The 17,626-nt window shown below is 39.5% G+C and overlaps 1 protein-coding gene across 1 annotated transcript in view; it reads left to right on the plus strand.

The window, feature by feature from the left end:
• Positions 1-209: 209 nt before the first annotated feature.
• LOC308062352 (uncharacterized protein) overlaps positions 210-17,626 on the plus strand; it is a gene marked incomplete at both ends in the record, with an annotated part of 85,072 nt that continues 67,655 nt past the window's right edge. Inside the window, one exon of the mRNA XM_080383720.1 lies at positions 210-347. The remainder of the gene's footprint in view (positions 348-17,626) is intronic.

Genomic DNA, 17,626 nt, shown 5'->3' on the forward strand with positions numbered 1-17,626 from the left:
AGAATTACAGGAGGCGCTAGCAAGTGTGGCTGTGGATTTATGAACTTTAGATTTCTAGCTTAGTTGGCTTCCCTGAGTCACAGGAAAATTTCCAGGAGAAATGAAATAAATTCTTCCACCTTCCTTTCTCCTCCCTCTACCTCTGTAACCTGACAGCTGAAATAATGTTGTTACAGGCTTGTCATCCGCAGGAGGCAGAATCAGATTGGCAAGACTTCTCTGGAGACTGCTGGTTTCATTTCCTACTTCCACATGTGGAGAAACAGCACCTTGAGGCCAAGGATAAGAAGGTTTCCTTCAGGTGTTTCTTGGAGTATGGATCTGAAAAGTTTTCAGTGAGCCACCAGGTAATGAAGTTGCAGTACAGCTATTCTAAGGATCAAGAAGACCATGTTTAAAGAAGGAGGAAAAATGCAGGTATATGGGAAACAATAATATTTTGCAGAAAAGCACCATGTAATACTTGGAGGGACTATGGCAAAGAAGCTATGACCAACACGGAAGTTTCTGAGACCTAGGATATAGTGTAGGATAGTCTAGATGATGTTTCCCCAGTTAAGTGATGGGGTTGGGAGGCCTGACTGCCCAGCTGGGCTGTGCTAGAGCCCTTGCCTGATGTTTCCTTCAGAACTTCAATTCTGTCAGTTTTTTGTGTGCCTGTTTCTGTAGTCACAAAGGCTGTTTCTTTCCTTGCTTGTTCAGAAAGGGATGACATGAAACGACGTATACAGTCCTATCTGACACACTGCAATCTCTAGATTCTTGATTCCTTTTAAGAATCCATATCAGGAAGTTCATTACTGAAGGTTCACACTGAGAAGTCCTTGTAGAAAATAACGATTCTTGTCTTTCAAAGTGAAATACTGCTTGTCTTACATAATCATCACGAGGATTAATTCAGTCATCTTTTACCTGCTTTGGGAATCGCAGAAGGATTAATAATAATTCATCATTTTTGAAACTCTGGTATACATTTTGACATGATGTTTGACAGGTTTGCATAATGTATGATTAATCAATTAGAAATTTTGTACATATGCATGACACTACATGAATATTCCTCTGATCTTTCTCCAACACACTTGTAGACACAGGGTTCTTGTACAGTAGTTGGGGAAAAAAAGGAAATCTTTTCATTCAGCTGCCACTTGTGAACAGTTTCAAAAAGAAATAGCTTTGCATTTACTAATAGAAGAAAACAGGAAATCTGTCTGTCTGTCAGGAAATCTGATACGTGCTACACTTGGTAAATCCTCTTTTCAGTGAAATGCATTAAGAGACCATATAGAGAAATGTAAGTGAAAAATAGGGATAATAAACTGCATGCTTTAAATAGAAGATAGGATTATATTTACTGCTCTGGAAAAAATGATGTTCTTTGTACTGTGAAAGAAAAAGCAGTTCTATACATGGTTCAGACCTTTATTCTGGACCTGAGCTGCCTACCAGTTTAATGTTGCTTAAACTTTCTGTGAGATATCAGTGGACAGAGTTTACCCTTAATTCTTTGGAATTTAGATGAAACTTCAGTTGCCATAAGTGACATTTGCAACAATTATACCATTGGACAGGAACTGGATATAAAACCCTTTAATTTTATGAATTATTAGTTATAATCTACAAGTAAGATTCTAGATGAGAAAAACTAGGAGCATTCAAAATGGTTCTGGATCTAAGATATACTCAAGGGAGTTTGATCTAGTGAACTAAAAACTGTACACCAAATCTTAAGAAACAACCCCCCCTTTCTGTTGTGAATCTTTACCCATTTCAATTTGGCATGGATGGAGATGCAAAAGCAAACCACTCATCTGATACTAATTCTTGTATAATAGCTCAAGATGGCTGACTAAAGACAAGCTAATGGAGAAAGGAATGTAATTTGTTGACAAACACTTGAGTTAACACGTGCAAAGTGTATGCTTTTGCATGCCAGTTTAGTGGCCTCAGTGGTCAATTTAAGGGAGAAAAGGAAACAGTGGTGAAATTAATCATACTGATGCCTGTTTGTCTGATATTTTTGGCATATTGCAGAACATAAACTACAGTAAAATTTGGCAAGGGATTCTGATTTTCAATGAAATCATCTATTTTGTAACATATTCTCCCCTATCTTATTATTCTTTGGCATGTAACACACTTGGAGGTTAGAAGGTCAGATTAAAATATTCATTAGTCACCTAAAAACGGTTACAGCATCTGACAAGGAAGAAATCAAGTCACAAAAATCCCTTCCAAAGCAGGCTGTGAAAGGCTGCACTTGGTGCCAAATGTGGGACTGTTCAGACCTATGTTTAGAAACTCATGATAAGTTCTAAACACAGTTTGATGAAAACCTGATGCAAGTCTCTCCTTTCCCTGTCAACTGCTGACATTAAACTGTGAAGTTGGCTGTGATGTCAGTTCTGAATTATTCTCTCTTGATTGCTGACTCAAAGGCTGGATGGTAATGGAGAACTGAGATTTTTAAGGTTCATCAGAGAAGGCATTAAAAGCCGGAAAAATACGCATACCTCTCTGGCTGGAGTATACTCACATGGCTTTTCTGTGCTCTGTTAACTATTCTTTAAAAATAATTTTGCAAGAGCTTTTTTTTTTTTTTTCAAGGGTTGATTTCTTTTTGTTTTTGTCTTCATGTTCTGTCCATGGAGAGGGACTATTGGCATGAACACAGAAATTCTTTGCCTGAGTTTGAGTGTTTAAGGGAAATTTCATGTAGGAAAGACACTGGCCACTCTACACTAACAAGAAAGCTTAAAAGGAATGTTAAATCTACTTTAGGGAACTTTGGAATATTTGAAATATTCGGAGGAATAAGTCAACTGAAGCTTTGAGATTTTGCTCTTGAATCAGCTCAAGCAAAAATCATAAAGTGGCTGCAAAATAACTCTCTGGTCCTGCAGAGACATATGTTCTTATCTTTAACTCAGTGGGCTACTTGCTTGATTAAAGTTTTAGTTCTTTGTAATCACAGTGGGATCCTGACCAAATCCAGGCTAGCGGTCCAGGCTTGATTTCTTCAGACAACGACAAGGGTACATTTTTCTCAGTTTCGTTCCCAGGATACTTCTTTTGAGAACATGCTGCTTTTAAAACCACTACTCTCCTTTGTTAGCCAGGCTTGTGCTTGTTCTGTAATTGTCTCTGAACAATCTTCCCTTGTCCAGAGAAAAGTGACTTGTCTATCCCTATTTTCTTCTGTCCTAGATGTTTTTTTCCCACTGATAAATCTATCTGCACAGTAACCATTCCAACAAGGAGGCCAGCATTCAGCATTTGTAATTATTACAGGGCAGCTCCAAATCTGTTCATGTTCAACTCACACTTTTCAATTTTGGCATGCTTTCTTAATGCTGGAAGCATTTCACAGATATTAGCTGGTTATACTTTCCAAGGAATCTGGTGCAGTTAAAATAGTATAGTTTCCACTCAAAATAAACTTTTATCCTTTTTTTCCCCTTTATTAGGGGAAATTCAAATACAGATGTGATGTAATTTTGAAGGAAAGGTACCTCTTTACAGCTTCTGAGAGTCACTTGGAAACTATTGCACACACTGTGATAGGGCTGTGATAAAAAAGAAAAGATATTGGAATACAAGTCAGAAGGAGGAATCAGCCTTTGGAGGAATGTGCAGTGCTGAATGAGAGGAGAGAAGAGAAGGAACAGAGAGATGTGAAAAAACCTGAACTAGCAAATCAAATGCCGCATGACCTATGAGAATGAAACCAAACCTAGGGAATTGAGGTTTGATGAGAAAAGAGAACAGGAAAAATATCAAAATGCTTGGAAAAAACAGTAACCCAGTTATGCACAAAAACTGTAGAGAAGAAATACAAAGACATAACAGACTTCAGAGAGTGGCAAACAGACTTCAGAGAGTAACAGCAGCAGGACAGGAATGAAGTAGGAGGGAGTAAGTTAAAAGCAGTGCACATAACCAGTTTAGAATTGAACTGTCTATCTGACATTTATGGGAAAGCATCTATAAGGCTAATGGAATATATAGAATCCCATAGGGTTATTATCATATTTCTTAGCGCTTGCACTAGTATGGTACATCTGCCCAGCAGAGTACAGTAGTTTCAAACAGAAGGAAACTGAGTGATCCATTACTGATTTTCAGCACGGTGAGAAAGAGAGACCAAATGTGGAACCTTTCCATCCTCCTTCTTCCCCAACCTCTGCATGCAAGCAAGATCCAAACCTCCCTGGCTAATGTTGGTAGAAGGAAACAAAACTTGACAAGCTTTTTTGTAAGTGTTAAGTTATCCTTTTTTTCCCATTATGTGGCTAACCCAAACTGAAACCTCATTTAACATCTTGAACATTTCATAACCTACATTTCCAGTCCATCTCATGGTGGAAGTAAAATTAAGCTACAATCTTTTGAGGTCATCTCTTGATTAAGGGTGAGGTATTTCTTGGTGTCAGTCTGTGGTGGAGAAAAGCCTGGCTTGCTGGTATAATCCATTCAACACAAATTTCAGTCCTTCACATGGTGAGACATTGCAAGAGCCCAAACATTGGACCAAGTCCCCTGGGCCAGGCTGCACAGACCCCTTTATAGTGTCTGTGAGAGGAGGAGTGGAGTGAGCATTCCCAAGGTTTCCCGTGTCTGAGCTCTTTTGCCTCAGGAGCCAGCTGCCCCACTCCAGGTCCATGCCAGTTTGTGAGTCAACATGCAGGTAGTGCTTATGACCAGAAAGCTTGAGTCCAAGCCCTACTCTGGTTTGACACTAGGAGATAGCCAAAGATGTCCTCCTTCCCTGGCAGTCTGCATTTACTGAATGAAGCCATATGCACTTTGGCCGTAATATCAAATGAGGCAATACTGTGTCAAAGCTATTGTAGAAAGGGATGCTGGGACAAAATTATCTGCTGGTGGAAATCCACTCAAATACAAAAAAATTACATCAACTGGAAATTGAACTCAGGCTTTCAGTCTGTTTCAGTGAGCTGCTGCAGAGCTGAACCTTGGAGAGATGGCAAAGAGAGGAAAAAAACCAACAAGGTTCTCAACTTCTGGCAAAACTCACTCTTTCTTAAGGACTAAATGTAAAGCTTAATGAAGTCAACAGAAATCTTCAGTTAATATCAACCACCTCTGGATCAGAAAATCACAAGAATGTTCATTTGCAGACTAAAGAAAAATCCAAGTTTATAATGTGTTGATGGATAAACCTCGCCTCTTCCCCTCCCACCGCTGTCAGGGCAGGCTGCCTTTAGTAGCTACTTTATCTGTTTCTTCAGAAGAGTAGTGATATTGTACCTATTGGGCCAGCATATAATGGTTGTTTCTGTCATAACTGCCATACAACATTTGCAAAGGCTCCAGTTTTAATAACTATTCTCTTTTTGGTATTACAGTGTAGTGGCTTTTCAACAAGATATATACAAATGGAGTTTTTTATGAAAAGACTGCCACATCAGATCAGCATTGTGTTTGAACCAAAAATACAGTAACTTCTCTGAGATTTTTCAGAACTCTGTTGTTGGATCTTTGAGCTTTATTATGTCCAAACCAAACTCTGTGTAAACAAGTTCGTTCTGCTAGGATTCAGTCTGGTATTTTGAGTGTCTTGAGGGAGGAAGATGGGATAGTATTATAGCACAGTGATTTTCAGTTATATTTTCCATTTACTTTTCTCACAGCAGTGTAATTTGGTGTAGTGGTGGGTGTGTGTCTGGATCTTTATTATTCACAGCTATAAATGAAGGATACTGTTTAAGCCATAATTTACACTGAATGTCTGAAACCTGTGCTAACTTCAGCATCAGTGAAGAGATAAGTCTGCCACTTAAAACCTTAATGATTGTAAATCAGGAGAGCTTAAATTGTACACTTGCTTTCAGAGTATTAGCAACTTTAGTCATCATTAGTAGCAGAGAAGTGCTTTTCTTTTTGCTTTTGTGTTTTAATTTTATTGATTAGGCATAAATCTGAAGAGATCGCACTGAATGATAAGATTGAGGGTTACTTTTTTTAAGAATTACAAATGTTTTACAGTGCGTTAACAAGAATTTCAAACTATATAATGTGATAATTTTTACATAAACTGGGAGAGCAAATGCAAAGATGTGTACTGCCACAGCAAGCCACAAGCTCTCCTGTTTTTCAGAAATGGCTTCAGAAAAATGATGCTCCTGGAGCAGTGGTGCACTTTACACCTGCTGATGGCTCAAATGCAATGTTCTCATGCATCCAGGACTAAAGTGGAGTTTCCTAAAATGGAGCAGATTGAAGACCAGGAAAAATGTTTCCACACTCAAGTTCAGTTACAGATTTTAATATCCTAGGCTAAAATTTCTAACTTTCTTGCCAAGAATGTATTTAAAAGCTGCAAAATATGCACTGAAAATCAATGACAGATTATGGGCAGCTGGACTATTTTCAGTGAAGAACAATGCTTAAGCCATCATTTACATCATAAACAAACCATGGTGGAAAATGTGTGCAGTCTCTGAATTTAGTCAAAAGGGGAATCTAAACCTTTCCTTTGCAACCCGCTTGTTAGTTTACAGCCAGATCATCTTGGGGACTTCTGCACAGAAAGGGGCCTTTGGCACACAGATCAGACCCTGCCCGTGCAAGAAAAAAGAAAGAAAAAATGCTGCTGTGGTATCTTTTATACAATTGTATCATGTTTCTAAGCCATTCTCTGCCAGGTTTGTTCATTAAAAATATGATTTAAGAGATGCCGGATTCACTGGATTTACTGCTCACCTCTGAGGCTGATGGATCACAACCTGGTCATCTTCTGTGCAGAGCATTGCTAACAAACAGAAGAACAAAAAGCAAAGGTTCAGTGCTGTGGCTGCTCATGTTAAAGGATAACAAAAAGAGGAATACATGGTCTGCACAGATTTACTGAAAACTGCCAAAGCTGCTGCTTCAATTACAATCTGGACTGGATTAATTGTATTTTGAATCATGTTTTCTTACCATTTCTTTCTTGCTGGCAGTTTGAAGTCCCTCCTTAAATTACCTTATGGTTCTTGCATTGATAAACTAAATTCTGTGCGTATTTGGAAGTGCTTTGTGTTTGGCATATCTGGCAAAGGGGACTGAGCAACCAGTTTGCTTCACCATAAATACATTGGAGTCTTAAAAATCTGGTGAATGACAGTCAGACAGGCTTTCGTTTCCTGTTGTGGCAATTTTCTGTGAGGCTGATTTGAAACATGTTGGCACAAAAGATATGACAGAAATGTTTCCAGTTTTGGTGTGCTGGGGCTAGGTGTGTCTTGACATAAAGTACTGGAGGAGTTTTTGCTCACTGGAAGCCAGTGCTTGCTTAACTTCCCTTATTCAAGTCAAAAGTTCACTTCAATATTGAATGCCTGGCTGGATCGAGGTCTGAGAGCCCTCAACTGAACTACACCTATATGCCCTGCTGGTTACAGGTGACATAAAGGAGAAATCGTAATTGCCCTGGGGAGACTGCAGCTGGCACTAGTAGCTAGCGTAAACAACCTCATAAATAAAAAGAGGTCTTTTCTTACAGCCATGGTTAAGGCAGAGAGAGCTGAAGGGTGGGGTGGTGCCATGATGGTCATCTCTCCAGAAGCTCAGCAATGTTTGACACATGTTAAACCAGTCTTGAGCTTTATCACACAGGAGATGCAGGTTAGAACTCAGAATTTTATTTAATGTGTTTGACCTTTTGTCTGTTTGGTGGGATTTTGTTCAGATTTCTAAGCTTTTCATCTTCAGTGAAGGAGGATAGGCTGGCTTTTAATCCCTTACTGTTAGTTGACAGATTTTTTTTTTTATCTCCCTTGGTATGTGCAGGGAATAGAACCACTAAATCAGGACTGACTCCATGGTTTCTTCTCTAGTGTGTGGTCTAGTGATTCACTCTGATGCTGCTGGTCTTTGGAGGTTGTTTGGAGTATGGAGACTTCATCGCCAATGAGCAGAGCATAGGTGTGAATGAAGTTTGGGAGCAGGGAGGTTGAACCTTCAAGATTTGCTTCAGAGATCAAGGGGAAAAAAATTGGTTGGTCAGGGGTGAGTATTATTTAATTAACAGTAAGCAAAATGGCTGGAATGCAACAGTGAAGGAAAATGATCTACATGGAGGTCTGCACGATGACTAAGGCTCTGAAATTAGCTTATTATAACTTTCACGCCAGCCTGCATTACTAAGACTTTGATGTAACAGCAGTCTAGGTCCCTCTGAAAATGTCAGTCATTTTCTCTGTATCTCCCCATCATGTATTAGGCTCAGGTGAAAATGACAGTGAAAGAGTAGATTGCACCAGTGCGGAGCCCTGTGGGCTGTGGTATTGTCATGCTTTTATCATCAACCCAATCTGATAAAGAGTTCCTGGAAGTCTCTGCATTATGTAAAGGAATTAAGTTTTGCAGCAAAGACGTGCATTCTGCCTAAGTCTAAAAAAGGAGGAGGGAAACCAAATCTGAGATGCTTCTTTGCATAACATGTTTCCCCTCATGCTTTCAAATCAACAGCATGAAGAAAATTCAAGTGTACTGATAACATATTATCATGTCAGCCCCAGAAGGAAAGAACATTTATTTAGAGTTATTAAAGGTTTGTTTGGCCCACGATCTTTTGCAAAACAACAAACAAAAAATGGGAAAGTGGTATCTTTGTGTGCCAATTTTTGGTTAGAAAATTTCACAAAGAATCACATATTTACATCAGAGCTCTTGCTAGAGCCAAGTTTATTGGAGCTGTATCATGACAGCCTCACGGGGCTACTGAGGTGAGGAGGGAGCTTTGGGGGCCTCTGAGGTGGGTTGAATGGTCTTTCCCTGGTGAAACAAGGGGAGAGACAATTCTTGGGCAGAAGCAGCAACCAGAATGAATGCATAGGGAAATCTCACCAAGAGGTGCTTTTTCATTTATTTATTCACCTATGACTGCTACATCCTCCTGAACTACCTCCAGCACTGGTTCACTGTATCCTCTGGAGTTCCTGCCACTGTTATGTTTGATACAGCTACACAATGATAGGGACTCAAAGGAAAGAGCTTGTATGTGGATACAGTCCATTGAGCAATTCACAGTTAAATAGGTTCCTTGAGACTTTGCAAAAACTATTATATAAAGTGAATAAGTAAGTAAACTGATGTTTTGAGAGTGATTTTTGTTGCTCAGAGTTAGCTGAGTTAGATCCCATATCGCAAAAATGTAATTCCAAAGAGGAGGAGGAATATGTGTGGTGATAACAGAAACTGGAAAAAAACCCATGTTAGAAATATATGTACACACATTGTTCTAGAGAGAATGAGTCTTTTGACTTATTAGCCTATTTCAACTTTTTCCTTAATATGCCAGAATGATTCACAAACATTGCCAAAGTGCCATTCTACTTGTGACTGCCATTTTAAGGTTGCTTTTTGCTCATGTGCATATAAATTCACAAATAAATGCATATAAATAAATGCTAATGTTAGAAATACATACAACTGTATGATGTCTAGCTGGCAGTTTGTGCACTCAAAAAATATAAAAAAAATACTTCATGTAAAATACCGATAAATATACAGATGTTGAAAGTGACACTTAACATAGACGGCAGAGGTTTTTTATCCTTCAAAATCAGTTTTTCCAAACCCCACAAAATTCTTTGTGAAAGTGCAGCTGTTCTTTGGAGTTTGTAACACTATATTAAAGCATTTGAATTTGAGTTTGGGTGGCATCGCAAACATTTGCTTCTGATTGATTTCAAGCTTTAACTTCCCATACCAAGTACTTAAAAGAGCAGTTTGAAAGATCCTGATGTCAAGCTAGAATGAAAACAAATCTGAGCAAGCAAATCAGTGAGAGTAGAAGAAAAAAAGCATTACCATTGCAAGGCAGTTTAGCTATAGTCATATTTATGTGTTCGTTTGCGCTGCTGGAGTTTGTACTGTTTATGCTAATCCTGCGCAGGGCTTGGTCTTTTGGTGAACTGCCCAGTGGTCTGTTGCTGGATTATCAACAAACTGGGCAATAGTCTGCTGCTGTTACTAGAGTGTTCCCCAGTGCCCACCACAGTGGAGAAATCCACATTTCCCTTGGTCCCATCCACTCAGCACACCAGATATTACACCCATGCTGATCACCGACTGGTGCATCTGTCACTTTCCAGTGCTCTAGGGAAGGTGCAGCCCTGACTGCACTAACACCTGAAGCAAAGCATAGCGTTACTTCCATTCTCCATCACAACACCCTCCCTGCTGATTTTCTTTTCTCCAGAGAAAATTAGCTTCCAATTATTTCGTAATTTGGACATCTCTTGGGCCATGCCAATGTAAAGGAAAGCTTGCCAGCAAAGTTGATGATTCACCTCTCTCTGCATCAGCAGCACATGAACCTGCTTTTTGTTTGACTGGAAGCTTTCTGGATTAAGCAGATGTGGTTTAGCAGTGCCTTGTACTAACAGCTCGGTGCCAGTAACTGACTCCATCTTCTAGCTTTGTCTCATCTTAATAAAGAGCTGATTATTATCATGCCACTAGTTTCTTGGGAACTGCACTTCTTGTGTTCAGCTACCAAGGGTGTGTGAAAGAAGCTGAGGAGAAGAGAGAACTGCTAGTAAAAGGATAAAAAGTACCTGGCACCAATAGCTGAAGGTGCTGCTATTCTCAATAGAAAAGCACAAAAGAAAAAAAAGTAAAAAAAAAGTACAAAAGTCCTGCTGGCAGAAATACCCAGTGGTGCTTACAAAGTGTCTTTTCCTACTGCTGTTGAAACAGCTAGTCATCTGAGCAAACATCACTGCAGGTAGCTTTTACTACAGTAAATAGGCAAAGAGTAACTTTCTGTAGCTGAGGATTCCCTGTACTCTAACCTCCTATTTCTACATTTGGTATTAAACTAGCAGTACCACATTTCTAGAGCAAATTGCTATAAAATCTTATCTGAACAGCAGCAGAGCACATGTTTTAAAATGTTACCCAGTAACCCAGCAACTGCTATATCAAACTCTGAAACTTGTGAATGATTCAGAAAATTATTAACCATTGAGTAATAAGTCACGCAATTCCTCTTCTTGGCTTTGTAAAACGCGGCTATGGTTAACAAGATTGGTAAAAATCCTGAGAGCCCAGAGTCAGTGCTGACTGTCCCTAGACCTGCTCCCACGGTGAAGGCTCTGGGCGGGAGGAACCTACTTACCCAGTTCCCACAGCCAGAGTTGTTTTTCCACTGGTAGGCTGTTTAATACCAAAATGCCACTACCATATAGGCAGCTGCCCCTTTGTACTGGTTGCATTTGACTTGTTAGACTACAGAATTGACAAGTAATTAGCTATCTGCTGCAGCTTTGCCATGCTGTGCCTGCCAGGGATAGCCATCAGAGAAGAGCCTGCCCTCTGAAGAGCAGAGCAGTATAGGCTGGCACTTGCTTTGGCATGCCCCTGAAAATGAGGAGCAGACTTGATTCTTGCTGTGCAAACATGTCAGTGACAGCATAAAATCTGAGTAAAATATTTATCTGCTAGGTTCAGTGTATGCTTGTCAGCATGAATTAAAAAAAAAAAAAGAACTTGTAGAAACATATCTGAAAGGAGGAGACATTTTGCCTACTCCTCATTCACCTGGAATATGCTGTCCTTTTATATCTGTCACTAGTTTAAAAATATTTCCTCTCATATATGTCAGTGAACTTCGGGACAAATTGCATTCCTTCTTTTTTGTCATTGTGAGGAGGTCATAAATAATGATGCCTACCAGAATGAATATATTTGAATATTTTACTTCTTTGAACAGTGCAGGAGACACAGCAAGTGCCTATGCTGGGCTGTTTGGCAGTCCAGGTCTTAGTGGCTGACAAAACTTTCACTTTGAGAAGCCAGTAGGTCTAAGAAATAGTTGCAAAGGAAGTACTCAACACCTCATTTCAAGGATTTTGTTTGACAGAAGAGGAGCGCCCACACTCCACTTATGCTCTTCAGTTGAGCTGAAAGCTATTTGAAGGGTTTACACGTCATCCAAATACAAACATAAATTCACAAAGCTTACAGGACAGGAAAAGTCTGGGAGGGTCTGAATGACCTGTGAGAGCACTGAGGCATCCATCTTCAGGACACAGCTGCCTCAAAAGGCTTCAGAGAACAGCAAGCCAAAATATAGAGAGGGAGATGTAGATTAGCACGTGTAGTTTCTTGTATTGGAAGGGTTCATTTGGCCTACTTTTGCTTGTGTTGCCTTGAATCTATCTTTATGTCTCTATTTATACCCTTATCAGTAATTTTTCTTAGTTAGGACAGAGGATTACTAAAAGTATAATTTTAGTGTATTATTTTTCCTTCCAAGCAATTTAATGTATTTGAATGCTTTTGAGCCTTTGATAAAATGAAAAAATAGCAAAACTCCAGTAATTTTATTAAATTATTATCATCACCAGTGTAATGCCAATCACAAAGAATGATAAATCACAATCATTTTATTCGAGCTGTATCTTAACTCTCAACTTACATAGCATTTGATAGATTTAATTGCCTCTTGCTACCAACCTGAACTGTTCTCCCCTCTTGCTCTCCAGGTGTCTGGCTGCAGTCCTCGCATTATCTTTTCATTTTTAGTCTGGCAGTTCCCACAGCAAAGGCAGTCTGCAACGCTGGAGGTGTTGTTGGCACTGAGTGCTGTGATAATGTGATGAGCACAGTGGAAAGCGTTTAACCGGACACCTTGTGAGGATGGCATGTGCTGTGCAGCCTGCATTGGTAGTGTGAGAGATTTGGGATGATCCCAACTAGATGTGAGCAAGCACCTGTTCGGTGTTTGTCTATCATCTGAGGCTCTCATTTCACACCCCTTTCTTCTAGTGCAAGCCCCTGGTGCATGCAGCTCCTAGCGCAGGCTCCCACCTCACACCAAACTGGATGCTGAGCCATGCTCAGAGCAAATACTGGTTCTGGGGAGGGTTGTTTTTCATGCTGGATCAGTTCAATGGTTGAGAAGCTATGCACACATTGTACTTCCCTGCTAGGGAGGGTGATGCAGCTTGTGAATTTCGCCTTTGATATTCACCTGACATCATTTCAATCCACTGCACTATGCAGGTAGCAATATGGGACAAGATATGGTGCATTAGAGAGGCTTAAAAAGGCACCACTGAGCTGATCCTATACAGGCATCTAAAACTTTCCCATCATTCTTCAGGCTAAAAGGTCAGGCTGGGCTACTCTGAGCATAGTAGGTTTTGGATAAAAATCTAATAGTAAAAAAAAAAAATCAAAGCTTGTAAACCCTCAAAATGTCTTTCTGTTAGCACTATACTCACTTAACTTCATTGTCTGAGAGCAGTTTTACAGGTACTTGTACAGTGTTCATACAGACTAGTTTCCTACCTCAAAAAGGGAATCGTGTATTAGCAAAAAAAAAGCTGAAGCAGCCATAGTTAAGCAACTGTAGCTTCTTCAGGACCGTCTCTTTTCTCTGCAGCCGTCACACATGATTAAATTTGGAAGTAAAATTAGGTCAATATTCACTACAGTGTTTTTGGAGTGAGGTGTTTGGTAAATGTCTATTACAAATACACAGTTAAAAAAAAAAATCCAGTTATAGCACAAGTTTGACAGCCAGGCCAAAGTAGTTGGAGATTATAGCCCAAATGGTCTTGGCTTTTAAAAATGTATAGCAATTTTGAGTAGTCCCTGGAAACAACATAGACTAGATTAACAGTGGTGCTCAGTAATCCAAACTCCCTTTGTCAGTACCTTTGAAAATCAGGTTGTCTGTCAATTGTCTTTAATGTCACATCTTTAAAATTCAGTTTCCTGTTGTGCAATTTAAAGAAACACTTAGACCACTATAAAGTGTTGGGAAAATGAAGTCATTAACATTGTGATGTCTTGACAACTTCAAATCTGTAGAAAAGGGAAAGGAAGAAAATGTCAGGTTTGCTCAGTGGCTGTTTTGGTAGCATGTAAGATCCAGGTAAACACAATCCAAACCAATAATAAGCAGTAACAAAGGTTATGTTTTTTTCTTTCAAAGTAAAAAAATAATGTGTTGGAATTTTCAATAGAATTGAGAAGAGAGTTATTTTTGAAAACCAAGCAAGTCTGTAGTTATCAGCATAATATGTGGCAGATGATGAAACCCTTTCTCTTGGAATTCACTCAGAGTCCCAAACTATTATTTTGTTTTTTAGTAAAGAGAAGTCAGAGACACAAAAATATACAACAGTACAAAATTAAGTTATGGAAATTCACAGCAAATGTCTTTCTTGGAATAATATTTCTGCAGTAAATTGGGTTTTATTTGTATTGGAAACTTAGTAAAGTTGAAAGAAAAAGACTCCACTGTTTCCTTATCTGTACATTTCCCCATTCCAACCAATAAACATGAAAAAGGAAAAAAAGAAAAGAACAGAACAGAACAAGAATGCATAGAATCAGGAGAAAAAGACTTAAACCTAATTCTCTTGTTTTCACTCTGCTCTGTAAAAGGGTGACTCAATTTGCCTGCCTGGAATTATGTATACTTTAGAGGGGACAAAAAGCATGACCTCCTTGCTTTGAATAGGCTGTGCAAAGACCATTTTACAGTTTAAGCTTCTTAATATATTCAGTCTGGTATTTCCTTTTTATCCTTTATGATGTCATATATTAGGGAGTAATGAGAAAGACACAGACCTCACAGTCTGGCCTTCTGTTTTGATTTGAGTTCATTCAACAAGGTTTTATTTTGTCTCCATGACTTTCCTGCCTCCTTGGCTACCTCTGCACCACATTTGAAGCACTGTCCATGCTTCATTTCACACTGACCTTCCCCTGCAGCTGGTGGAGCGGGCACACTGTGCCTGGTGTCTGATGTCTTGTTATTTTCTTTTTACTGTTGTCAGAATATTATGGCAGCAGAAATATTTCTGCAAGTGTAGATGCCTATGTCCAAGCTTTAAGTTTTTGGCAGGTAGTAATATGGAACATGCTTCTGGCTAAGCCTGGTTGCATGGCCAAACGTCATGAGGCTGTTGGCTGATGATCTGAGAAGGTGCTCAGCTGCAGGTAGCTGGTTAGTTGCCAGAGGGGAGCTGGTTATACCCAGTACTGCCATTTCTCGTAGGCTAGTCCATAGTCACTGAAGCATACCTGTAACCTGGGACTGGTACCTGGAAAATGGAACATGACAGTGGATATCAGGAGCATAAAGAACAGATGGAGGGAAGGAGGTGGGATCAACACATGCTTTCAGGATCAGATAGATATCTCTACAGGCTGATTTCTCAATACAAATGGCTGGATAGCTATTTCTTAACAAAGATGGATATTAGTTTTGATACCAGGCCTAAAGTTAGGCTGCAGATTTCAGACAACCTTTTCTTATGATCCTGTCTCCTGCACAGCCCAGGGCTGTAGCACGGCAGGGAGGGGACAGGTTTTCCCCTGCAGTTAAATGCTATTGAAACTGATGGCAGTTGCTCATGCATATCAGCACATGACAATGAGCAGAAACCATGACTTGAAATCTCCTCAGTTCTGCACATAAAATATCTGTGGCAAGGTTTCTCAAAGGTGGGTGTTTCACATGCTCACCATTTGTGCCTCTTGTTATTTAGGATGCCTTCCAACTTGAACAACTTGCAGTTGCACAGAGAGCTTGACTTTCCCTTTATCAGTAAATGACCTACAGGCTGCTGTGCTCAAAACCCTGGCAATTCCTATTCATTCCAAGGAAGTCTCTACCGCTGATGGAGGACATGGTAGCCTTTACAGGTCAGCCTGCCTCCACTCAGCTGGGTTGTCTTGCAGGCTGAAGATGTTGACATCACCCTCCTTTGGGTTGATGTCTGCCATTCCTCTGGTTTTCAATTTCAGCTTTATTTCTTCTTCAGGAACTGACAAATGAATTTCCACTCCTCACATCGAATCCAAATTTTTTTTGGAAGTTCTCTATCCCAGCTGAGTCTCATGGTAGCTCTACAGCCTCCAATCCCTGCCTGCCTGGTCTCTACAGAGATTGTTACAAAAGAATTGAGAACTTTGCTCTGAAAACTACCACTGAAAGCCTTCTATGGCTAGAACAAACGATGGAGAGGAGAAGAGAAGAAAATCATAGTTTTCTTTTGAGCAGCAGACTCCTGAATTACTTACCAAAACCTAAATGTAAAACCAACAATTCTTTTTACTTGTATTTGCTACAGGCTGGGCTTTCTGATTTATAAGCAGTGCTTGCTTGAAGTTGCTGTGGTGTACAGCCTAGTAGCTATTGTGCATTTTTAGAAAATGGAAGAAATCCTGTCCACGGAAACAAGTGATGGTGAGGTTATCCACTAGGACCTGGACAAGATCGATTGGAAGAGAAGAACCTCTGTTACCACCTGAGGAGCAAGGCCTTGCCTATAGTTTGAAGTGCTGCTATTTTCTCTTTGAAAGGCCACAGAGGTTGGCAAGTGGCTGAAATTTGCAGAATCATTTGCATGTCATGCAATCTGCTCTGCCATTACTGGCATTTCTGAAGAACTGGTCTTCCTACTGGGGTTTTGTACAGTTTGTTGTGGTCTATACCACATCATTTCTCTTAGGAATGGAAAAAAATAAGAAAAAGAAAAACACCTGTGCTTTTAGATTACATTTAGCAACCAGCAAGCAACATAAAGACCTATTTAAATATGCATAACAGAATCAAAGAGCTGAAACCCAGGCTGATTTAACTCAAATTGCCTGATTTTAATATTTTTAAGATTATGCAAAATTACATATGCTTCACTCACTTTTTTCCCCCATCAAGGCAGTTGAAAAAAGGCTTCTGTTGGCTTCTGCCAAGGCTTCTGTCCATCATGACTGCTAGCAAATATTTTCCTCACAAACTCTTCCCTTCAGTCTATGAGATTAAAAGAACATAAAAGCATGGATGAAGAGGAAATACTAGAGTAAAATAAGAGGCATTTGGGGGCAAAGTGTTTTAGGCCATCATTCCTGAACTCTTTTAGCATTCCTTACTCATACACCTATTTCAAAAAGTGTAAAAAAGTCTTTTGTACAGTTAAATAAATGGGCTGATCTGGTTTAGGTTCCAAACTGTAAACCACCATCTAATCTTTGCAGCATTAAAGATAGAATCAATGGGTAAAAACTTCTATGTAACATCTCTTAAAAGCATTGTTGCAATCCAGACGGATGACCTGGTGCTATCACGAGAGGCTAGTTCTCCTTAAATACCTTATCTATTTCTTTTGATGGAAAGGAAATGCAGACTGAAAACTGAATAGAAATTGAATTGCCGTGAGCTAGCTTTTTACAATACACGTAAGCTGCATTTGGAGGAAGCCGAGAACCCTGTTCTGTGGTGACATGACCAGAGTACAGAGGGCTGTCTAACCGTTCTCGTTACAATCTGTAATTATTTTTCCTAGTTTATACCCCATACTGGAGCCGTTCAACAAGTGCACAATCTTGGGCAAATTTAAAATAACCATCAAGAAGGAAGTGCTATGAGAATTTCAGTTCAATTATGTTAACTTCTGTAACCTTAATGTGATTATATATTATTTTTATTTTTGTTATATACAAGATTTAAAGAGAAATCTTTTGAATTTCAATCCATAGACATTTCCCTACGTATGTCTAAATTGTGGCGGGTCTCATTGCAAAGTCAAATTTCTTGGTCAGCCTAATACCAGAATATTGCATTAACATGGTAGTGATCGAAGGCCAGAAAATA

Source organism: Falco punctatus, assembly GCF_963210335.1.
Source record: "Falco punctatus genome assembly, chromosome: 4".
Classification (NCBI taxonomy): Eukaryota; Metazoa; Chordata; class Aves; order Falconiformes; family Falconidae; genus Falco; species Falco punctatus.